This window comes from Hyla sarda, chromosome 4 (genome assembly GCF_029499605.1).
Source record: "Hyla sarda isolate aHylSar1 chromosome 4, aHylSar1.hap1, whole genome shotgun sequence".
Lineage (NCBI taxonomy): Eukaryota > Metazoa > Chordata > Amphibia > Anura > Hylidae > Hyla > Hyla sarda.
Window position 1 is genome coordinate 173,483,594 of NC_079192.1, and position 24,555 is coordinate 173,508,148.

At 45.3% G+C, this 24,555-nt stretch overlaps 1 protein-coding gene across 1 annotated transcript in view; it reads left to right on the forward strand.

The window, feature by feature from the left end:
* Window positions 1–24,555, forward strand: part of HCN4 (hyperpolarization activated cyclic nucleotide gated potassium channel 4) — a 485,567-nt gene that overhangs the window by 149,943 nt on the left and 311,069 nt on the right. The window lies entirely within an intron of this gene.

The window sequence follows — 24,555 nt, forward strand, 5'->3', positions numbered from 1 at the left end:
CTTTAATGACCACTGTGGGAGTGACCCATATTTGGAAGTATTTATTTGAAAACTCACTGTGTGAGTAAACCTGATGATTGATATGCTACCAACTAAATGGACTTGAAAACTGAGGATATTTCATATGAGTTCTCACTCTGTACACATAGTTAATAGGAATATATGGAATAGTCAGCCAAACTCATATGCTGTGTATTGCACCTCTCTGAGGAGTCTTGATTCACTGGTGAAGTGCATCTGCAGTATGCACTACTCTTCACTTCCTGGGTCTACTGAACTAGGATTGGCGTAACTAAACAATTCTGCTACCTCCTACATGTTTTGCCACTTTAGGGTGCGTTCACACGTGCATATTTTTACTGCAGTTCTACAGTAGGGCAGCAATGGGCTTCAATGGGCAGCAAAATCTGCTGAAGCAAATCTGCAGCAGTAAATAAGCATGTGTGAACACACCCTTAATGTGGCTTTCTCAAGGACAACAACATGTAGACTGAGTGCGTACATGAGGGGGGTACCCTGTACACCGTCCCTCCATTACCTCATTTTTATGATCCATCCAATAGAGCAGTATACTGATGCTTACTTATTGCTTCACCCCAGTGTTTTCACAACTAACACCAGGACAATTGCTCAACTGCCAATCACTTTGTATAATGCTTACTGCTGTTCCGCCCTAACACAATACTTCACTCCTTAATCTGATGCTGAGCTTTATTTGTTGATTCTGCTCCCAGATCCTGCTGACATAGTTAGTCCAATCCTAGTTCATTAGATCCATGTGCGTGAGGAAGGGAAGTGTTGAGTATACTGTAGATGCACTGCACCAGTGAATCAAGACCAATAGCTTCAGTTTTCATAAGTCCATTTAGTTGGTAGCATCCAAATATGTGTCACTCTCACACTAGTCATTGAAGAATAAATATATTTAGAATATTGGCCTCACTGGATCAGTGATTTCAAATCACATTTATAATGTTCTCATTTAATTCTACGAGCAAGTAAAATATAATGTGGTAAGAGGTAAAAAAAAAAAAAAAGTGTATTAGTGACTCTTTGGGCATACTTATGGGAGAAAGCCATGACCCTGAGTTGGCAGGTCATCCTGGTATGGCTGGTACTAAACAACTCGAGAAAAAAAACACTTTGTGGGTAGTGGATGACAGATTCAGCAAGATATGTCATCATATTCCTCTTGAACAATGACCTTATGCCAAACAGCTGTCATCTCTGTTTATAGAAAAACATAACAGAAAATATTGTCTTAGACTGTGGAGGGGGGGGGGGGGATACAATTTATGGCTACATTTTGGAGATCCTTTTGTAAAAAAAATTAAATTTGACTATTTTCATCTGCCTTCCACCCAGAGACCAATGGTCAGACTGAGCAACTTAACCACTGTTTTGTTTCTAATAGGCAGAATTTGCCTTGAACAATCAAATTTACTCCTCTACTGGTTACTCGTCTTTCTTTCTTTCTTTTGTATTTATAGGTACCATATTGATTATTCTAGTGGTATATCAGAAACCGTGAGGTGGATGCATTTTTTTTCAAACCTGTGCACAGTCTGAGCTCAGATTTAACAGAACCTGAAAAGGGGCCAGAGTATCCATAAGAAAGGGACCAACGAAAAACAGTCCTCTGGTCAACCCTTTGTAGTAGGAGATAAGGGTTGGCTCTCCATGAAGAATATGTGTTTGAGTGCCATCAAGCAAACTGGCACCAGAGTACATAGGATCCTATGAAGTAATCTCTGCTGTCAATAACATGTTGTGTCCTCCAGTGCAGGCTCCTACTACAGAAGTCCTGTGGCCATTGTATGTGTACCACCTCCTTGGTGCCGCACTAGTACCAGATGCCAGGGAGAGGAGACAGCAGTTCAGGACAGCGCACACACACAGCATGCCCCAGGTGAGCTCAGCTGGCACTTGGGACGGGAGTTTGGGTTGGATATATAGCTAACAAAGGCCGTGCGGTGGGGGAGTGAGTAGGCTTTGTGGGACCTGAAGACATAGGGGTAGTTTTCAAAATCCTTCACATCACAAGTGGCGTGTTTTCTACCAAAATTTTGGTGCGAAAAAGTTTACATCAGATATTCAAAGTGTTTTACATGAGAATTATCTAAGGTTTACACTAGTCTAAGTGTTTACACTAGTTTACACCAGTTTTGCAAAAGTTGGTGTGGCTGTGTAAATTTCATGTTTTACACAATATTTTCAAATGGGTGTGAGTGAGTCCATTTTACATAAAAAAAAAATACTCCAGTGAAAACCTTTTTTCTTTTAAATCAACTGGTGGCAGAAAGTTAAACATATTTGTAAATTACTTCTATTAAAAAATCTTAATCCTTCCTGTACTTATTAGCTGCTGAATACTACAGAGGAAATTCTTTTCTTTTTGGAATGCTCCCTGATGACATCACAAGCACAGTTCTCTCTGCTGACGTTATTATAATAATAATAATGCTTTATTTATTGCTGTCCTTAGTGGGATTTGAACCCAAGTCCCCAGCACTGCAAGGCAGCAGTGCTAACCACTGAGCCACCATGCTGCCTTTAGCATACATCTGCTATACATCTGCTATGCATCTGCTATGCATCTGCTATGCATGGTTGCTAAAATGGACAGAGATGTCAGCAGAGAGCACTGTGCTCGTGATGTCATCAGTGTTCCAAAAAGAAAGCAATTTCCTCTGTAGCATTCAGCAGCTAATAAGTACTGGAAGGATTAAGATTTTTTAATAAAAGTAATTTACAAATATGTTTAACTTTCTGCCACCAGTTGATTTAAAAGAAAAAAGGTTTTCACCGGAGTACCCCTTTAAAGGAGTACTCCACCCCTAGACATATTATCCCCTATCCAAAGGATAGGGGATAAGATGTCAGATCGCCGCGGTCCCGCTGCTGGGGAGCCCTGGGATCCCCGCGGCGGCACTGCGCTATGATTACAGCACAGAGCGAGTTCGCTCTGCACGTAATGACGGGCAATACAGGGGCCGGAGCATTGTTACGATACGGCTCCGCCCCTCATGACGTCAAGGTCCGCCCCTTTCAATACAAGTCTATGGGAAGGGGCGTGGTGGCCGTCATGCCCCCTGCCATAGACTTGCATTAAGGGGACGGGCCGTGATGTCATGAGGGGCGGAGCCATGACGTCATGCTGCTTCGTCCCCTGTATCGTCTGTCATTACGCACAGAGCGAACTCGCTCTGTGCTGTAATGATAGCAAGGTGCCGCAGCGGGGATCCCGGGGGTCCCCAGCAGCGGGACCGCGGCGATCTGACATCTTATCCCCTATCCTTTGGATAGGGGATAAGTTGTCTAGGGGCGTAGTACCACTTTAAGGACACAGAAAATGTTATTTTTGCGTTTTTTCATTTTTTCCTCCTCGCCTTCAAAAAATCATAACTCTTTTATATTTTCATCCACAGACTAGTATGAGGGCTCGTTTTCTGCGCGACCAGTTGTCCGTTGTAATGCCATCATTCACTTGACAATAAAATGATTGGCGCAACCAAAAATTACTATTTGTGTGGGGAAATTAAAAAGAAAACCACAATTTTGCAAGGTTTTGTTTTCACGCCGTACAATTTACGGTAAAAGTGACGTGTTCTTTATTCTTTTGGGTCAATATGATTAAAATGATACCCATGATAGCATACTTTTCTATTACTGTTGCGCTTAAAAAAAATCACAAACTTTTTAACCAAATTAGTACATTTAAGATCCCCCTATTTTGAAGACCTATAATTTTTTCATTTTTCTGTATAATATGATACCATATTTGCTTATATAAAACTTTTAATACATTTTTTTATTAATTTTATTTGGAATAAAATGTTATAAAAAAAAAGCAGCTATTTTGGACTTTTTTTTTTTTACGTTCACGCCGTTCACCGTACGGTATCATTAACATTTTATTTTAATAGTTCAGATATTTACGCAAGCGGCGATACCAAATATGTATATAAAATATTTTTTTTACACTTGTTGGGGGTGAAATGGAAAATGGGGCAATTTACGTTTTTATTGGGGTAGGGAGTTTTTCACTTTTTTTTTACTTTTTTTTAAAACTTTTTTTTACTTTTATTTTTACACTTTAATAGTCCCCATAGGGGACTATTTAAAGCAATCATTCGATTGCTAATCCTGTTCAGTGCTATGTATAGGACATAGCACTGATCAGGGTTATCCGTCATCTTCTGCGTCTACGGGAAGGCAGATCAGAGCAGAAGAGTCCCTGAAGACAGCGGAGGCAGGTGAGGGGACCTCCGGCTGCCGTGCTGGATGATCGGATCGCTGCGGCAGCGCTGTGGCCGATCCGATCATCCAATTAAGTGACCGCGATGCTGCAGATGCCGTGATCTGTATTGATCACGGCATCTGAGGGGTTAATGGCGGACATCCTCGGGATCGCGGATGTCCGCCATTACCGGCCGGTACCTGGCTGCGCTCAACAGCCGGGACCTGCCGCACATGATCCGGGAATCGCTCCGATGCCCGCGGTTATGCTTGGGACGTAAATGTACTTCCTGGTGCGTTAAGTACCGCATCACCAGGACGTACATTTACGTCCTTCGTCGTTTTTTTTTTTTTCATGGTCACTGCACCTGAACTCACATTTTAAGCCATGAAAATGTTTTATTTATGCAGTTATCGCTTGTCTGGGCATTAGAAATCATGGAATATTACGTGAGATGCTTCCGCCAGAATTTTCTGGGATTTAAAATTTAGCGCCAAAATCGGCAATTTTGGTGCCAAATTCTTCAATTTTGGCACAAAAAAATCCAATATGGCAGCAAAAAAATATTGTTGACCAAACTGACAACATTTGGTAAATTTTTGGCGCAAAAAAATACTAAAGTGGCATAAAAATGAACTCTCACATATTTTCATAGCAGCACAAGAGACCTTTGAAAATGTGAGGAGAGTAAAAAAAAAAGTGTAATTAATATTGCTGTAACAGAAATTACAGTAGTTTTTGAATATCTCCCCTATAGTGTGTGACTGCCCGCTCCTGACCACTCCCGCCCGCTCTCTCCTGCTCCTGCTTGCAACAAACTCATTACCACCCGCCCTGGCAAGTTTTTTTCCAAATACCGATGCAGGGCTCTTGTCCAGGGGGACCAGTATTTGATACATTGCAGGGGTACAATCTGGATGTACCAAGATTGGCCAAGCTGAAAAGCTTATTAAATGATTTTACAAAACTCATCTGGACAGACACTGTAAGAGTCAATGGTTAATACAAATGAATCACTAAGAGTCACTAAGTGCAGTGCTTCCTCCAAAAAACAAGCCCTCATATAGTTTTGTTGACTGAAAAATAAAAAGTTACGACACTTGGAAAGAGGCAATGAAAAATATAATAATAGCTTGGGCATTAACCCCTTTAGGACCCATGACGTACCGTTATGTCCATGGGAATTCCGTTCCCCCGCCGGGCAGGGACCGGACCAGGGTGACTGCTGATATCGATCAGCAGGCACCCCGCGCAAATGTCCAGGGGGGTCATACGGGTCTATGGTGACCCGGAAAATAAGGGGGATCGGCGTTGTCCCAGACACCCACAATCCCCCTGAAGGGATAGGAGTGAGGTGGCAGGGGTGCCACCCCTCCTATCCCTGCTATTGATCGTTTAGAAGCGACGACCAATAGCAGATCGGGGGGGTTAACTTTCGGTTCCCCCGTTCTGCCCACCCACAATAGGCGGGGCAGAATGGGGAAACCGACAGGGACCAGCGCCGAAGGTCCAGTTACCCATCGGCGGCAGCTGCGACGTTCGGCTGCAGTGATCGGCGGGCGGCGATGACGTGCTGCTGGCTTCCTGGATCCTACAGAAGTCGGTGAGTTGCCTAGCAACATCTGGAGGGCTATAGTTTGAGACCACATACAGTGGTCACTAAACTGTAATCCTCCAGATGTTGCAAAACTACAACTCCCAGCATGCCCAGACAGCTGTTTGGGCATGCTGGGATTTGCAGTTTTGCAACAGCTGGAGGGCTACAGTTTGGAGATCACTGTGCTATGGCCCTCTAGATCTTGCAAAACTACAACTCTTAGCATGCCCAAACAGCAAACGGCTGTCTCGGCATGCTGGGAGTTGTAGTTGCGTACCTCCAGCTGTTGTATATCTACATCTCCCAGCATACCCTTTGGCGATCAGTACATGCTGGGAGTTTTAGTTTTGCAACAGCTGGAGGCACACTGGTTGGAAAATACTGAGTTAGGTAACAGAACCTAACTGAAGGTTTTCCAACCAGTGTGCCTCCAGCTGTTGCAAAAGTACTACTCCCAGCATGCACGGTCGGTCAGTACATGCTGGGAGTTGTAGTTTTGAAACAACTGGAGGTGGAGGGTACATTCACATGGGCGAGTTTACAGTAAGTTTCCTGCTTGAAGTTTAGCTGCGGCAAATTTTTCGCCGCAGCGCAAACTCCTAGCGGGAAACTCACTGTAAACCTCCACCAGTGCAAATGTACCCTAAAAACACTACACTACAGTATACTAACACATAATAAAGGGTAAAAAAACTACATATACACACCCTTACACTGCCCCCCCACCCAATAAAAATGAAAAACATATTGTACGGCAGTGTTTCCAAAACAGAGCCTCCAGCTGTTGCAAAACAACAACTCCCAGCATTTCCGGACAGCCACTGAATGTCCAGGCATACTGGGTGTTTAGAAACAGCTGGAATCACTGGCGTAGAATACCCCTATGTCCACCCCTATGCAATCCTTAATGTAGTCCTCAAATGTGCATGGCACTCTCTCACTTTGGAGCCCTCTCGTATATCAAGGCAACAGTTTAGGGCCACATATGGGGTATTTCCGTACTCGGGAGAAATTGCACTACAAATTTTGGGGGTCTTTTTCTCCTTTTACGTCTTATGAAAAGGAAAAGTTGGGGGCTACACCAGCCTGTTAGTGTAAATTTTTTTATTTTTTTTTACACTAACATGCTTTTTATTTTCACAAGCGGTGAAAGGAAAAAAAGACCCCCAAAATTTGTAACGCAATTTCTCCTGAGTACAGAAATACCCCATATGTGGGAGTAAAATGCCAGTATACCAAGCCAAAACTTTTGTTTATATATCAACTGGCTCCGGAAAGTTAAACAGATTTGTAAATTACTTTGATTAAAAAATCTTAATCCTTGCAATAGTTATTAGCTTCTGAAGTTGAGTTGTATTTTTCTTTCTAAGGCTGGGTTCACACTACGATTTGTATTTACGGTTCCCGTATACGGCTGGGAGGAGGGGTGGGCGGGGCTTAATCGCGGCGCCCGCACTCAGCCATATTCGGGAACCGTAGTTAATGTATGTTTATGAGCCGACCGGAGTGAACCGCAGCCTCCGGTCGGCTGCTTTTTCGGCCGTATACGGTTTCCCGACCGCAGGCAAAAACGTGGTTGACCACGTTTTTGCCTGCGGTCAGGAAACCGCATACGGCCGAAAAAGCTGCCGACCGGAGGCTGCGGTTCACTCCGGTCGGCTCATAGACATACATTAAGTACAGTTCCCGAATACGGCTGAGTGCGGGCGCCGCGATTAAGCCCCGCCCACCCCTCCTCACAGCCGTATACGGGAACCGTAAAAACAAACCGTAGTGTGAACCCAGCCTTACTGCTTTCTGATGACTCACGTCCCGGGAGCTGTGCAGTTCCTATGGGGATATTCTCCCATCATGCACAGCTCCCGGGACGTGACATCATCATTGAGCAGTTAGACCGAAAACTTCAGAAGCTAATAACTATTGAAAGGATTAAGATTTTTTAATAGAAGTAATTTACAAATCTAGAAGAACAATGCGAAAAAAGGCCAGCAAGTAGAAGCATAAAACTTGACTTTTATTCAGGAATCTTCCATATTAAAAACCTTCAGGTGGCAGACAGACATGGACATGTAAAAAATACAAAAATATTGCATATGTAGAAAAAGAGAGAGGTCCCAAGCAATAGCTGACGCGTTTCTGATCTATTGATCCTTACTCATAGCTTGCTAACACTCAAATGAGGCACCCTTTTATACCCAAGGGTGTATTCCCTGATCCAAACAGGAAAGGGAGGGACAGGTTCACATCACATGTGCAAAGTGATTAAAACAAAAACATATGGGACCAATATGTCTATATTTGACATATTGGTCCCATATGTTCTGGTTATATGATGTTTTTTTATGATAGTATAATATAATGATCTTAGTAATGTAGAATAAGATCAGTTTTGCTGTTCAAACCATTTGGCTGAGTGCTGTTAAAGAGATAGATCCATACTGTATGATATGGTTTTTACCATCAATGGACCCTTCCACTTTGTAGTATTTTTCAGCAAAAGGGCAGACCACACAGCGTGTGTGGCCACATATATGAAAACCCTTGGTGCTTAGCCAATGTGTATGGGTACTTGCGGTATCTACCATGCTCGGAACAAGGAGGTTAGACAGCGTAGGTGCGCGTCTTGCTGCAAATCTTACGCCCGGTTTAATAATTTCACCCACCACCGGATTGATGGACAATAAAGATAAGTGTTTCATGATAATACGTTTGATATCATTAAATTGTAAACTAAAAGTAGTTACAAAAGTCGGACAATCATGTGAAATGCGGCTTTTCTGCTTACTGTTTAAAAGATGTTTACGATCCATCTGAACCACTCGTGATCGGGCTTTTTTCAGCAGCCAGCCAGGATAGCCACACGCTGTCAAGCGTGTGCACACTTGATCAGCTTCCCTCAGGTACACCTCTGTTGAGGAGCTGTTCCGTTTTACACGTATCAGCTCCCCAACCGGGATTGCACATATTGTGTTCTTGGAGTGACAAGAATTGGCTCTCAGGATGGTGTTAACTGTAACTGTTTTTCTGTATGGATCAATCTCTATTTTACCTGTCACATTGTTACCTCTCAGGGTTATGTCCAAAAAAGGGATTTCATTCTTGGACCAAGTATGTGTAAACTTTAGATTAAAGTGGTTAGAGTTTAAATAATCCATAAATGCATTTACAGTACAACAATCAGATGACCATACTATGATGATTCTTAATGTGACATGCCCCCCAAAAACTATTTCAGAAAAACTCATTCTCCAAAATCCCACTGTCGCTCCTTCTCTTCTGAGCCCTCTAGTGCACCCATCGAACACTTGAGATACACATATGAGGTATTTCCTTACTCGAGAGAAATTGGGTTACATATTTTAGGAAGATTTCTCTCCTTTTACCCCTTTAAAAATTCAAAAACTGGGTCTACAAGATTTAGAATTTTCTCCTTCAATTTGCTGCTATACCTGTGAAACACCTAAAGGGTTAACAAAACATTTGAATGTCATTTTGAATACTTTGAGGGGTGCAGTTTGTGGGTCATTTATGTGTTATTTCTCATATGAAGGCCATTCAAATCCACTTCAAAACTGAACTGGTCCCTGAAAACTTTCGATTTTGAAAATTTTGTGAAAAATTGGAAAATATGTGTTATACTTTGAAGCCCTCTGATGTCTTTCAAAAGTAAAAACATGTCAACTTTTTTGTAAAAACATAAAGTAGACATATTGTATATGTGAATCAATATATAATTTATTTGGAATATTCATTTTCCTTATAAGCAGAGAGTTTCAAAGTAAAAAAAAAAAGCTACATTTTCAATTTTTTCATCAAATTTTAAATTTTTCACCAAGAAATTATGACAAAATTTTACCACTAACATAAAGTAGAATGTGTCACGAAAAAACTATCTCGGAATCAGAATGAAAGGTAAAAGCATCCCAGAGTTATTAATGCTCAAAGTGACAGTGGTCAGATGTGCAAAAAATGGCCAGGTCCTACACTGAAAATTGGCTGGGTCCTTAAGGGGTTAAAGGGGTACTCCACCCCTAGACATCTTATCCTCTATCCAAAGGATAGGGGATAAGATGTCTGATAGTGGGGGTCCCGCCGCTGGTGACCCCCGCAATATAGCATGCGGCACCCATCTGTTTCTTGTCCGGAAGCGCTGGAGGGTCTGGGTCGCGACCACGGGAACGGAAGTCCGTGACGTCACGTCTCCGCCCCCATGTGATGTCACGCCCCGTCCCCTCAGTGCAAGTCTATGGGAGGGGGCGTGACGGCCGTCTAGGGTGGAGTACCCCTTTAAGGACTCAGGGAGCCGGTTAGCTCAGGGGGCTGTTCGGGATTGCCGAAGCGAAATCGCGGCATCCCGAACAGCTGTAAGACACTAAGAGGGTCCTATTACCTGCCTCCTGGTGTCCGATCGCCGAATGACTGCTCAAGGCCTGAGATCCAGGCATGAGCAGTCAAGCGGCAGAATCATTGATCAATGGTTTCCTATGAAAAACCATTGATCAATGTAAAAGATCAGTGTGTGCAGTGTTATAGCCTCCTATGGGAGCTACAACATTGCAAAAAAAAAGTGAATAAAGATCATTTAACCCCTTCCCTAATAAAAGTTTGAATCACCCCCCTTTTCCCATAAAAAAAAAAACTGTAAATAAAAATAAACATATGTGGTATCACCGCGTGCAGAAATGTCCAAATTATAAAAAATATATGGTTAAATGGCGTACACACATAAAATTTCCAAAATCCAAAATAGCGGATTTTTGGTCACTTTTTATATCATGAAAAAATGAATAAAAAGTGATCAAAAAGTCCGATCAATACAAAAATGGTACCTAAAAACTTCAGATCACAACGCAAAAAATTAGCCATCAAACCACCCCATACGCGGAAAAATAAAAAAGTTATAGGGGTCAGAAGATGACAATTTTAAACGTATACATTTTCCTGCATGTAGTTATGATTTTTTCCAGGAGTATGACAAAATCAAACCTATATGAGTAGGGTATCATTTTAATTGTATGGACCTACAGAATAAAGATAAAGTGTCATTTTTACTGAAAAATTTACTGCATAGAAACGAAAGCCCCCAAAAGTTATAAAATGATGTTTTTTCTTCAATTTTGTCGCACAATGATTTTTTTTCCGTTTTGCCGTAGATTTTTGGGTAAAATGACTGATGTCATTACAAAGTAGAATTGGTGGCGCAAAAAATAAGCCATAATATGGATTTTTAGGTGCAAAATTGAAAGGGTTATGATTTTTCAGTTCAATAGTTTTTATTAAAGTTTTTTTTTTTTTTTCAAACATACAAACATCCTGGGTGCAGCCGGTAATAGACATAACCAACATCTTAAAAACAAAAACAAACCAGCATAGTAAGTCAGATTTGGTGAGTTTCATGTTACATAAATTAGTATGTATTATTAATGTGCCTGAGGATAGAAAAAAGAGACAACAATAATGTTGACCAAAGTTTAGGTAATCTCACTGCCTATGTGTGTCCACGTTAGGTACTACATAGCAATAGAATAGCCTACCACGTTATACCGCTATATGACCATATCATATTCTAACTGAGCGTAGGGAACACATGAACAATCTTTGGGCCCCCCTTTACCAGCGTTTGAGTCGTCACACCTGAGGTGCCCTACAAAAGTAGACCTCGTCCATAAGTTCCACCGTGTTTGAAAAATGGGAAATGTACCATTACCCAACGCTATGATGCGTTCATAAGAATGTGTTAGGTTGAGTTCCGAGACCAATTCACCTATGTCAGGTATGTCTGCTGATTTCCACCTACAGAGTAGTAAGAGTCTGGCTATAGCAAAGAATATACACACCAGTGCTCTGTATGATGACGGAAGGAGCTCTATATCAATGGATAACAAGGCCATCTGAGGAGACCAAATAATAGAAAGTGTCATAATCTGTTGCGATAGTTGTTTGCATGAAGACCAGAAAGGCTTAACTAAAGGGCGTTGCCACAAAAGATGATACAGGGTGCCTTTACTGCCGCAGTTCCTCCAACATTTATTAGAAGCGGTGCTATACATATATGCAAGTCGATCAGGAGTGTAATACCATCTAAGGGCTATCTTAGTAGCTGATTCTGCATGTGATGTACATCTCAAATTTGTATGCCTTGTTTTAAAAGCTGACACCCACTTCTCCTCTGGGATGTGAAGCCCCAATTCTCTTTCCCAAGTAGCAAGGGGATGCGGTTTGGTGAAGACTGTGGATTGCAGAATAGCACTATACAGAGATTGTATACCTTTAGTTCTATTGGTGAGATATAATGAGGCTAGACTATCACTGCACAATCCCGATGGTTGCAGCCGCTGCAGAAGATGTCGAACCTGTAGGTATTTAAAAAATTCAGTGGAGGAGAGATGATGGTTATTCCGAACCACACCCGCCAACCTTAACCACACCCCCTCCAATCCAGCTCGAGAGATCTGTGTGTGGGAGCAATGCATCAATAAAAGAAGGTGGAATTGATCTGAGAGTAGGGGGGTCATCAGCTCAGGCAAGTGTGTGATATGTGGACCATGCATGTAATGCTGCTGTAACTGTAGGACCGAAAGACACTACTGTGTCAGTCTTCCAGAATGGGAGATGTAGTAAGTCTGTTAAAAGAAATGGATGGGCCTGATAGGTTTCTAAATGTATCCATGGTATATCCCTAGAACCCTGACACCAACCCCTGAGCATAGACACTAAGTGGCAATGTGGTACAATTTCAGATCTGGGAGGGCCAGACCTCCATATCTACAGTGTCTAGTTAAGATAGTGAGAGCAACCCTAGGCAGTCTATCATTCCATACAATTCGGGATAGTAGAGTCTGTGCCCTGGAGAAAAATTTAGCAGGCAGATCAATCGGCAGGGTGCGGTACAAATACAAAAATCGGGGTAAAATAAACATTTTGAAGGACGCAATGCGCCTCATCCAAGATATCTCAAATTTCGACAGGTCCTTGAGGTCTCTTTCTACGTTTAACAATAGGGACTCGTAATTTAAAGTATACAGTGTGGAGGGGGAATAAGTTAACTGAGTACCCAGATATCCTATACTGCTGGTCTGCCAGTCAAATGGGTAGGTTGTACAAAGCCGAGACACCAAGCTTTCCGACATGTGGACTGGGAGGGCCTGGGTCTTAGCCGAGTTGAGGTGATAATAGGAGAGGTGACCATATTGGGCAATAAAGTCCATGACCGCTTGTACAGATTGTTCTGGTTTGGTCAGGGAAAGGAATACGTCATCAGCGTACAGGGAGATGACGTGGGATCTCCCCCTTATCTCCACCCCCGCTATATGATTGTCACTCCTAATCGCCTGAGCTAGTGGCTCCATGGCCAATATAAATATGAGGGGGGACAGGGGGCAACCCTGCCTGGTCCCATTTGTAAGTGCAAACTCATCAGACAGAGCTCCATTGACATAAGTGCGTGTAGTTGGGGTGCTATACAGCGCCCCTACAGCTCTCAAGATGGGACCACAAAGCCCATCCGCCGGAGGACCGAGAAGGCAAACAACCAGCGAAGCCGGTCGAACGCTTCTCGGCATCCAAAGCCAGGGCCAGCATAGGGATCTTATAGGTGTGAGCATGATGAAAAATGCCTACCATGCGTCTAGTGTTATAATAAGTTTGGCGGGTAGGGACAAATCCGGCTTGGTCAACGTGTATAAGGGATGGGAGAATGTTTGCTAAACGAGTGGCTAAGACTTTTGCATATATCTTTAGGTCCCGGTTTAGGAGGGATATGGGCCTAATGTTTTGGGGTCTGTCAGGGGGTTTACCAGGCTTGGGCAGTGTGATGATTAATGCTTGCATATTTTCCTTGGGAAGGGAGCCTGTGGTTATTGCCCTTTGGCAAAGCTGTTGCAAATGGCGGGACAAAATCTTTTTAAAACGCTTATAGTAGTGGTTAGCAAAACCATCAGGTCCCTGGGCCTTTTCTTTAGGTAGGGAGTCAATAATGTCCTCTATTTCCGAATGAGTGACTGGGGCATTGAGAATTTGGAGGTGGGATATGTCTAATTCCGGCAACTCCATAGAGCGCAAGTATGTAGAAACTTGGGCTTCTAAATCGGGTGGGGATGGAATAAAATCCTTCAAGTTGTACAATTTAGCATAATAATCTTGGAATCCATTAGCAATATCTATTGGAGCATATAATTTAGTGTTAGAGGAGGGCTGTAAGAGATAAGGCACTCTACTCTTGACTCGCTGGGATCTCAATCTGGAGGCTAAAAGCTTGCCCGCTCTATTGTCCTGTGTGTAATACGTGGCTTTCAATTTGCGTAAGGATTTCTCATAGGAGGAAAGCATGTAGCCCCATAATTCTAGGCGTAATTCGTGTATTTTATTCGCTAAGACAGGTGAGGGGCAGGATTTGTTGTCAGATTCCACTTGTTGTATTTGTGACAAGAGACCTGTAAGCAATTCAGCTTGTTGTTTCTTACGTACCGCTCCCTGCTGAATGAATGAGCTGCGGATGCATGCCTTATGAGCATTCCATAGATTAATGGGGTCAGTCTGAAAGACATCATTAAGAGCGAAGAAAGATGTTAAGTCTGACTCAATACGTGCACCATGCACAGGGTGGGAGAGGAGAGAGGGGCTGCTACGCCACATGTATGTAGGTGGAGTGTTTGAGCTCTCAAAGATTTGTACTGTGATGGCCGCATGGTCAGACCACTTTATGGTTTCTATGGAGGAGTCCACTGTGTCTGGAAGGAGCGATTTATCCACCAGGAACATATCAATTCGGGAGTACACATTGTCCACCCCCGAATGTAACAAGTAGTCTCGGTCCGTGGTATGGTGAATACGCCATATATCATAAATCTTCCCCTTCCATAATGCCACGGACAAAGATGGAGGGGGGGATCTTGTCGTAGGGGAAGTAGTATCTATGGTAGGGTCAGAGGTTAGGTTAAAATCCCCACAGAGTATTAATTTGCCTTGACAATGTTTCTTCACTACTTTCATAACCTTACGGAGGAAATGCAGCTGTGCTTTGTTGGGGGCATATAAGGACACCTCAGTATATACCACATTGTTCAATGAGCAAATTAGTATAAAATACCGTCCCATCGGATCCACAATATCTTTAATGTGTGAAAAGGCTACCGAGTTTTTAATGGCTAACATAACTCCTCTAGATTTTGAGTGAAAGTGTGCCTGAAATATGTATGGAAAATGTTTATGTTTTAACCGAAAAGCATCCTGTTTAAGTAAATACGTTTCCTGAACTCCAAATATATCACATTGTAAAGTTTAAGCTTCTCTCCACATGTGTGATCTGCGGACAGGGCTATTCAAACCATTAGCATTTAAACTAGCCAATTTAAGTACCATTATAAATCAAAATAAAAAGCATGAAGTGACAGTTGTTTAGAGAAACATAAGGGGGATACCATACGCCTCACAGCAAGAGCACCGGCATCCATATATCATAGGCAGTGAGCATGGAAAAAGGCATTGAGCAAACACCAATAAAGCGAATCCACCATAAACATAAGTGGAACATCATATATGATAGAACAGTGTAACAAAGGGATCCCAGACAAGGCTCACACAACAGTATGTGGCAAATGTCCCTGCACTGGTCAGGGAGAAGTCCTTCCTAGGCAATCAAGTTCCCTGCACCACCGACCAGTCTTGGCTAGTCTTAGCTGGAGGTTGTCTGCGGTTGTCATCCGAGGGAGAAGCAGGGATGTTCCAGGTCCGAAGGGTCTTCAAACCTTCTTCCAGGGTTTTAATGATATGTAGGTCCCCTTTGTTGTGGATCAGAAGGCGGACCGGGAACCCCCATCAGTATGGCAACTTAGCTCGCTGCAGTGCCACAGTGATCGGCGCCAGCTGTCTCCTCAATTGCAGCGTGGCTGCTGACAGATCGGCAAACAAAAGGACCTTGTGGAAGGGAGCCGGCAAGCCCCCATTCTTTCTGGCGTAAGACATTAACTGCTCCTTAACTTTAAAGAAATGTATGCGCGCCAGCACATCTCTTGGCACATTTTCATCCAGGTGGCGTGGGCGGGGGACCCGGTGCGCCCTGTCAATTTCTAAATCTTGGTCAGAGCAATCTGGAAGAGCAGCTTTAAGAAGCGATCGGACGTAATCCTGTATCTCATGAGGGGGTACTGATTCCGGGATCCCCCTTAGCTTGATATTGTTGTGCCGACCTCTGTCTTCGAGGTCGGCCATTTTAACTTTGAGCGCCTCAACTTCATTTTCAAGGTCTGTATGCGCGTCTATGAGGACGTTATGCGAAGTTGAGAAATGACCAAAATTATGCTCTAAATGATTCACCCTTTTTCCTAGACCTTCTATATCAGATTTCAGTGGGGACAGGAGGGACTGCAGGTCCGTCAATTAAGAGCGGCATTGCAGCAACAGCATATTCCTCATGGCAGTATCAGTAAGGGCCACATCAGAAACAGGGAGATTTAGCAGTGCATCTTCCCCAGATTCTGCAGCAGGGACAGAGACAGTCCATGGAGTGCTGCCAGGAGATGGAGCTGCAGCAACTGTGCTGTGAGGAGGGCCGTGCTGGAGAGGGAGAGATGCGGGGAGAAGTCCCTTGCCCATGGAGTATATGTTCTCCACTCACCGGGGATCCCGATGCGCTGTGTCCCGGAGACCGCCGCTCCTCTCCTCCTCGAGGTAAGGGCAGCGCTGCCGTTCTTTGTGCTGACAGCGCAGCGTCCGACAGTGAGCGACAGGGGGCTGCCTCCTCCTCAGTGCCATCTTGGTTTTCTCCCGCGTCTCGGGAGAAGTAGAATTTGGTAAGTTTCGGCTGTCGGGTGGTTCTCCTTTTTCTCCCTGCCATGTCCGCAAGTGTTCCCTGACAGGTCAGAGTACTTTAGAAGGACTGAGTCGCGTTGTAAAGTCGCTTTAGACGGTGCGCAAGCCGGAGCCCAGGCTCTATGCGCCCATTCACTCAGGCAGCCAGACCACGCCCCCAGGGTTATGATTTTTTAAAGGTAAGGAGGAAATAACCAAACGGAAAAAACGCTGAGTCCTTAAGGGGTTAAAGCATACCTGTCATATCTCACACAAAAAAGTTGTGTGTTACTCCATATATAATCCTGATAACGTACATATTTCTCACAAATACCTTCTCTCTGTTGCTTACTTGCTTTGTCTTTCTGTGCATTGGAGGGGGTGTGTCCTCATTTTGCATGACTCATCTTCCTCCCTGAGTGCTGGTTCTCTTAATCCAATCACTGCAGGCTGCTCTGTAACCCCCTTCCTCCCTTTTTTGCATGCTGCAGTCTCACAGGACAGGAGTGGGCACAGGGGAGTAATAGTCCCGCACTCACTCGCTTCAGCTTGTACAAAAATTATGCTTCAGGCAGACAGGATTGTGTTTTGGATGGTATGGGGTGTTCTTGTATAAGCCATGATTTCTATAAAAAGGAAATAAAATTTCCCTAGCGGCTCCATTGGGGGACACTAGGAGGCTCGACACTATGGCAACAGGAGGTCAGCTCCTCCCAGCTTGGTATACCCACCCATGGGCACCTGAGATAATCAGTTTTAGCTTAGTGTCTTAAGGAGGTGGACATGGTCTGGAGTTCTCTCCAGACCAGGTCTTATGTTTTATTATTTTCCTAGTTAGAGATGTGTTAGTTTTTTATTCCTTTTTCTTTCATGTTTTCAGGTGGGGATTCAGGAACTGCGGCTCACTGTCTCCCCATTCCGATTGAGGGGGCACAGACATTGCGTATATGCGCTGTTAACCCCCTCTCGCCAACGATCAGCGCCTGGGGTTGTACCTCATGGGTCCGGGTCCCCCTATTTTCCTGCTCCCCTCGCTCGCACATGGTAGCTCGGCGTGATGCAGGTGACAGAGAGCTGATTGAAGACTTCATAGAATACTTCATTGGGTAAGTTCTTCTGACTGAGGTGAGTATATTCCCTTTCTCCTTAGGTACAGCCTTGCAACCTCTGGAGACCCTCACTTTTTGCCCACTTTTTCTCAGAGGCTGGCCTGGACAGGGTTTTTTTCTATATTTATTGCTGGGGTGAGCAGGAGCATTTTTGGACTGGGGCACAGCTTTATTCATACTTTTCACTTTCCTGAACAATATGTGTGTGTATGTGTTTCTTTAAGCGGCTGACAGCCGCTGCGTTTTTTACTATGCGGGTGCATGAAGCGCCGGCTTACTTTCCCTTTCGGCTGCCGGCGGCGTCTCGCTCGCTCGCTTCCCCGCAAGCGCATATGCGAATGACAGTGCGCTCGGGGAGAGGAGCGGGTGTGGGTGCCATTACTGACCTTCTTTTCAGAAGCTGAGGGCACTATACCTCCGCCCCCTCTGTTGTCTGGGCTTCTAAGAGGCGCGAACTAGCCTCCAATCAGCACTGTGCGCGCGTTTGTGAGAGGCAGGGGCCAATCAGCAGTGCCCTTGCTCCTGGCCCGCCCCTCTTTTGCTATTGGCCGGAATTTCTCCACTAGAACGGAGTTCTCCTCACAGCAGCTGCCCTGGGGTCACAGACTTGGGCTGCACAGACAACTGGAGCTTTAGTTCATCATTTTGTCTGTAAAAGCTGTGATTCCTGTGATGCCTGGTTCTGCTGAACCCATTTGCTCCCTCTAAACAGTTAACTGGAGCGCTAGCCACTCATTACATCTGTAAATGCTGTATCTCAAAAATGTCTGGTTCTGCTGAACCACTTGTTCTGCCTGCTCCACTACTCCCCCAGACCCCCTGCTATTCTACCCCGGTTGTCTACCAGACCCGCTGGGTTCGGCCGCCCCTCCAGCCTGGGTTATCTCCCTTCCCCAGTCTATATCAGACTTGGCTCAGGTCTCCCGTTATGTGGTGACTGCATTGGAGAGGCCCTCCCAGCCCTCCGGAGGGTCCCATCTCTCCCCTTTACTGATGCTCTCGCAGCGTCATAGGGGTGTTTTTTTCATCTGACTCATCCTCCGAGTCTTCTGGCAGGCACAGGCGCGCCCCTCACAGGCATCGCTCAGTTACTCCGCCCTGTAGCAAGCATCGCTCCCCTAGTGGACGCTCCCATGGTCGCCGCTCTGGCTCTCCAGACCCGCGTACCTGGTCAGTCTCCCCCTCTTCCAGGGCCACCTCACACGTTCCCATTCACCTGAAGAACTTGTGGATGCAGTTTCCGATTCGGCCTCTGATTCAGAGGATCACACGGATATGTCGGACATGGTGCACTCATTGGTCTCACTCATTGGTCTCAACCTCCAGGGCTGCCTCACCTCGTTCCCATTAACCTGGAGAACTTGTGGATGAGGTTTCTGATTCGTCCTCCGACTCACAGGACCGTACCGATATGCCTGATGTGGTGTACTCATTGCTTTCGGCCATCAGAGACACCTTCCAGCTAAAGGTCCCAGGAACTTCGGACGTGGTCCAGAAGTTTCCTCTCATCATGCCCGACCTCTTCCAGGGCTGCCTCACCTCGTTCCCATTCACCTGGAGAACTTACGGATGTGGTTTCTGATTCAGCCTCCGACTTAAAGGAACGCACGGATGCCTGATGTGGTGTACTCATTGGTTTCGGCCATAAGAGACACCTTCCTCCTAAAGGACCCAGGAACTTCGGACGTGGATCCAGAAGTCTCCTTTTCTTCGTGCCCGACCGGCACCCAAGACCTTCAGCTCTTACGCTGAATTTTATGCCCTGCTGGTATCCGCCTGGAGGCACCCTGACAAGAAGTTTAAGGAAACATAGAAGTTTCAAGCGCGGTATCCCTTCACCAAGGACCTCATTGCTCGGTGGACCTCCTCTCCAACTGTGGATCTGCGGTCTCCCGCCTCTCTAAGGCACCTACCGGGCCTTTAAAGGCTGATGCGGCTGCCTTCAAGATCCAGCCGACATGAAGGTGGAGACTTTGGCAAACTTTGCCTTCGGGACAGCAGGATCTTCCTGCTTTTGCTTTGACCTGGGGGTCAAGGGCCCTTTCAGTATGGTCTCCCATCTCCGCCAGGGTAGTCTTCAAGATCCCTCTGGAGGATTTATTTAATCTAGCTCCCGATGCTCCGCAGCTGGAGATTTTCTGTTCCATGCGCAGCCACTGTGCTGCCTTATCCACAAGCTACCTGGTAGCCACCGTCCCTCCATGTGGCTTAAAGCCTGGAATGTGGATGCCGCCTTCAGGAAGTGAGGCGTCAGGCAGAAAAGAGTTTTTTATTACCTCTGGATACGGCTCACAGAACCACTTTCTGCCGTAAGTCCTCCTTCGGGTTCTGCGGACCTTTGGTGCCACCACAGGGTACCAACAAAGGGTCCAGCCGGGCTCCTTCACGGGAAGAGGGCTGTCCCTCCCGGAGGTCGGCTATCCGTTCAGGCCGTTTTGCGGCCCCATCAGGCACCCGTAGGCCTTCCTCGATCTGATGTGTCGCCCCCAACCGCCGACCTTTCTCGGATGGTTGGTCGCCTCTTACTCTTCTGGGATGCCTGGACCACGCACATTCAGGATCCAGCTCCTTTTTTATCCAAGGAGTAATTGTCCCGGTTCCTTCAGGGGAACATTTTCGAGGTGTATTCCAACCTCTTTGTGGTCCCCAAGAAAGGCGTTTCTGTTCGCCCAATCTTGGTTCTCGAGTATCTCAGCCAGCATCTTCTGCTTCTCATCCCGAATGGAGTCTCTCTGTTCGGTGCTGGCGTCCCTGGTTCATGGGGAATTTTCGTTCCTCGGTGAACATCAAGGATGTCTGCCTCCACATCTCATTGTTCCAGTCATCAGCGGTACCTCCGCTTTGCAGTTTTGGACGGTCATTTTCTATTGTAGCTCTCCATTTCGGTCTGACCACTTCTCCGCGGACCTTTAACAAAGTCCTGGCGTCTGTGATAGCCCCTTTTGCGTACAACAGTTGTTTCCGTGATTCCTTACTTGGACGACCTTCTGATCAGAGTTCCAGCCAGGGCCCAGATCCTGGAGAGTCTTAGTCTCAACCTCCAGACCTTGTCTCTCCTCGGTTGGATGGTCATTCGGGACAAGTCCTACTGCTTCCTGGGGCTCAAGTTCGATGCGGCCTCTGACCGCTTTCAACTCCGCAGACCAATCGGCTGACTCTCTTATCAAGAGTCCGATGACTTCGGCACCCTGCTCCAGTTTCCATTCGCTTTTGCATGGATTTCCTGGGTCGATGTGCCATTTGCCCAGTTTCATCACCAACCTCTTCAATTGGTGATTCTCTTCCAGTAGGACAGGTCTCCATTGTCACTCAACAATCTTGTCGGTCCCTTCTATGGTGGCTTAGTTTCCCCCCTGCTTTTTCGGGGGTGCTCCTTCCTACCCCTCCCTGCCAGTCTGTGGGGTTGGGGAGGTGTTTTCAAGCACCGGCCGGTCTGGGGCCTTGGTCCCTCGAGAAGCCCTTTTTCCCTTCAACATGTTGGAGCCTAGGGCTATCCTTTCTCTGCTTGCTTCTTGGGGAATTCCCTTCTGGGTGGAACTCAGGTTTCCAGCCATCTCCGCGCTTTTCATTCTGGGCGTTTCTGGGATGTGGTCTTTCTCAGCCGGTCCTCAGCCGTCCAAGGCGAGTGGTCCCTACATCCAGAGGTGTTTGCAGTGATCTGCAACCTCAGGGGCGCTCCAGGCGTGGACCTCTGCACGTCCCACCACAACCAAGCGCTCCTCTTTCTTGGCCGGGCTTTGCCCTACCTTATCTGTTTCCTCCCCTTCCTCTCTTTTCGGGGTCCTGAGGAAACTCACAGCAGAGGGCGTTCCCACCATTCTCGTGGCCCAGACTGGCCCCGGCGGGCGTGGTACGTCGTCGTGATCAGACTCCTGTACTACTTACTTCTGCACCTTCCCTATCATCCAGACCTCCTATATCAGGTCTCCTGTGCCACCCCTATTTACCGTCTCTGCTTTTGACGGCGTGGCGATTGAGACAGCGGTTCTGAGGACCCGCGGTTTCTCTTGCCAAGTGGTTCACACCATGCTGAGGGCTCACAAGCCTTCCTCTGCAAAGATTTACCATCATACCTGGCCGTCTTATTTCTGTTGGTGTGAAACTCAGCCTTTTTCTCCGGTTGTGGTTGACTTTCAGCTCCCTTAGGGGTCAAAGGTTCGGCCGTTTCCATTCTTTTTCAACGTTCCTTGACGTTCAATTATCATGTCCGAACCTAGTTCAGGGAGTGGCACAAGCTGCCCCTCCTTATTAGTCCCCTTTTTTCCCTTGGGACTTACACTTGGTCTTAGGTGCTCTACAATACGCCCCTTTTGACCCTCTCAGGGACATTTTTCGTTGCCTCCTTCCCCGGAAGGTGGCGTTCCTTATTGCTCTTACCTCTGTTATGAGGGTGTCAGAGCTGGTAGCTCTCTCCTGCTGTTCTCTCTTCCTGGTGGTATACCAGGAAAAGTTGTTTTCCGTCCAGGTCCGTCCTTCTTACCTGAGATGGTTTTTGACTTTTTCATCTCAATGAGAACATCGTCCTACCGTCCCCTTGTCCTGCCCCTTCTCATCCCTGGAAGCGTTTGTTCCACATCCTGGTTGTGGTGAGGGCTGTTCGGGCTTATCTCTCAGTCACTCTTTCCTTTCGGTAGTGTGACCCCCCTTTTTTGTTTTTCCGGGAGGTCATTGTATTGTATACAACCTGCTTCTACGACCACCATTTTTCGGTGGATCCGGTCTGCACTTTTTGGGAGCTTACCGGTGCAAGGGGAAGATCCCACCCTTCAGGGGTTTGGCTCATTCCACCCTTTTCGGGGAATCCTGGGCCCTCCGCTACGTGGCTTCGGCCTTGCAGTTCTGTAAGGCATCCACGTGGTTGTCTTGTAAACTTTCTCAAGGTGCTACCAGATTCATGCATTTGCATCAGTTGCTACTCAGAGCTGTAAGATGTTAGAGATGGCGGTGGTCAAACCATCCACCTGTCTGATTCCTTACCCACCCAAGGGACGGCTTTGGTACGTCCCATGGTCTGTGTCCCCCAATGGAGCCGATAGAGAAAAGGAGATTTTTTTATGCTTACCGTAAAATCTCTTTCTCGAAGGATCCATTGGGGGACACAGCTCCCACACTTTTTTCTGGTGTTCCTATTTCAGTTATCTGTCAGAAGGTGTGTTCAGTTGCCTTTTCTTCTGATTGCTCGGACAGTTTGTGGTTTTCTCTTGACCTGTCGGTCTTCTCCTATTGCTCTGGGGCTAAAACTGATTACCTCAGGTGCCTGTGGGCGGGTATACCCTGCTGGGAGGAGCCGACTTCTCTTGTTGCCATAGTGTCGAGCCTCCTAGTGACAGCAGCATACACCCATGGTCTGTGTCCCCCAATGGATCCTTCGAGAAAGAGATTTTACGGTAAGCATAAAAAATCTCCTTTTTATTAGAAATGTTAGTGTTTTTTGCAAGATGTACAACATATAAAAAGTTTTTTTTGTTTTTTTTACATGACAGCGCCCATTTAAAGGGGTCCTCTGGGAATCACGACTTATACCCTATTCACAGGATAGGGGATACATGTATGATTGCAGGGGGTCTGACCACTGGGACCCTTCGTGATCTTCTGCACAAGGATGTGCTCTGCCTCCTATACTCACAATACTCCTGAGTGCTACAGCCCCCATCTTAGGGGGGAACAGTGATAGCCTGCTCAGCCACTCACTTATTTTATACTTTCTATTTTTTATTTTTTTTAAATGCCCCCAAAAATTACTGTGCTATAACTCAATTGCTTGTACAGTAAACTGCAGAGCTAGTATATGAAAGTATACAGTAATTTTTTAAACTTCTAATACACTTTATAGTTGTGTTGCTGAGGATGGAGCAATCAGCAGCCAGTTAGGTCTGGATCCAGCATCTAGCCACTTAGATGCCGCAGTAGCTATAGACCACGACATGTTGATCGGTGAACAGCCAGGATTGGAATGATTGAGGACCCTTGCTGCTGACCATTAGCTGCAGTAAGCATCCCCTATGTATGAATCAAGCTCATATTCTGAGCCTGCATGATCCTCCTTGACCCGATATTTGAGGTAAATGTATACTATGTTTAATTTTAGAAAGAAGTTAGGCCAACATTTTTTTGGCACCTAAAAAGTTTGATGAATATTGGTGATTTTGTCAGTGAATATCTCTCTTATGCATTATGTTGACACAGTTATTTAAAAAAAGTTATCTTCTCTACAACAAGCAGCTAAACATTTTGTTCATATCAGTAGCTATCACAGCACACCTAGTGACTGCAAAGTCTGAAAGACCAAACCTATTTGTATATGGCCAGCGCTACATTATTTACATTGGAGTAGATTTATTTAGATATGTTTGTACAATAAAAGTTGTCAAGAGTGAGGAAGAATAGGATATTTATATACAGAATTGTGGTAAAACAAGCTGGCTCACACTGAAGAAGGGGTGTCTTAAGCAGCACAAGAGTAAAGACACGTTCTTTCTCTATTTTTACTTTTTTTTATCAGACTGGTAGTAGATGCCTGGAACATATTCTTGCAGAATATGTAATTTATGGAAATGGAAGGGTTTTAACACAAAGTTCTGATGATTAATTGAGAAACAAACTGGCAGATTATGCTGGAACCACTACACTGACACTTATTTAATTTTTAATTTAAATTTTTTTTTTTGCAAAATATCTGTATTTCTGTTGTTTATTGCTATTTATGTGGGTAGAGAAGTAGACAGAATTATGCTCTCACAGAAGCAGTACATCTGGTACAAGGTCTATGTTGTGCAGGAAAGTATGAGACTGACACTTTTTTTGCTTACTCACATAAACAT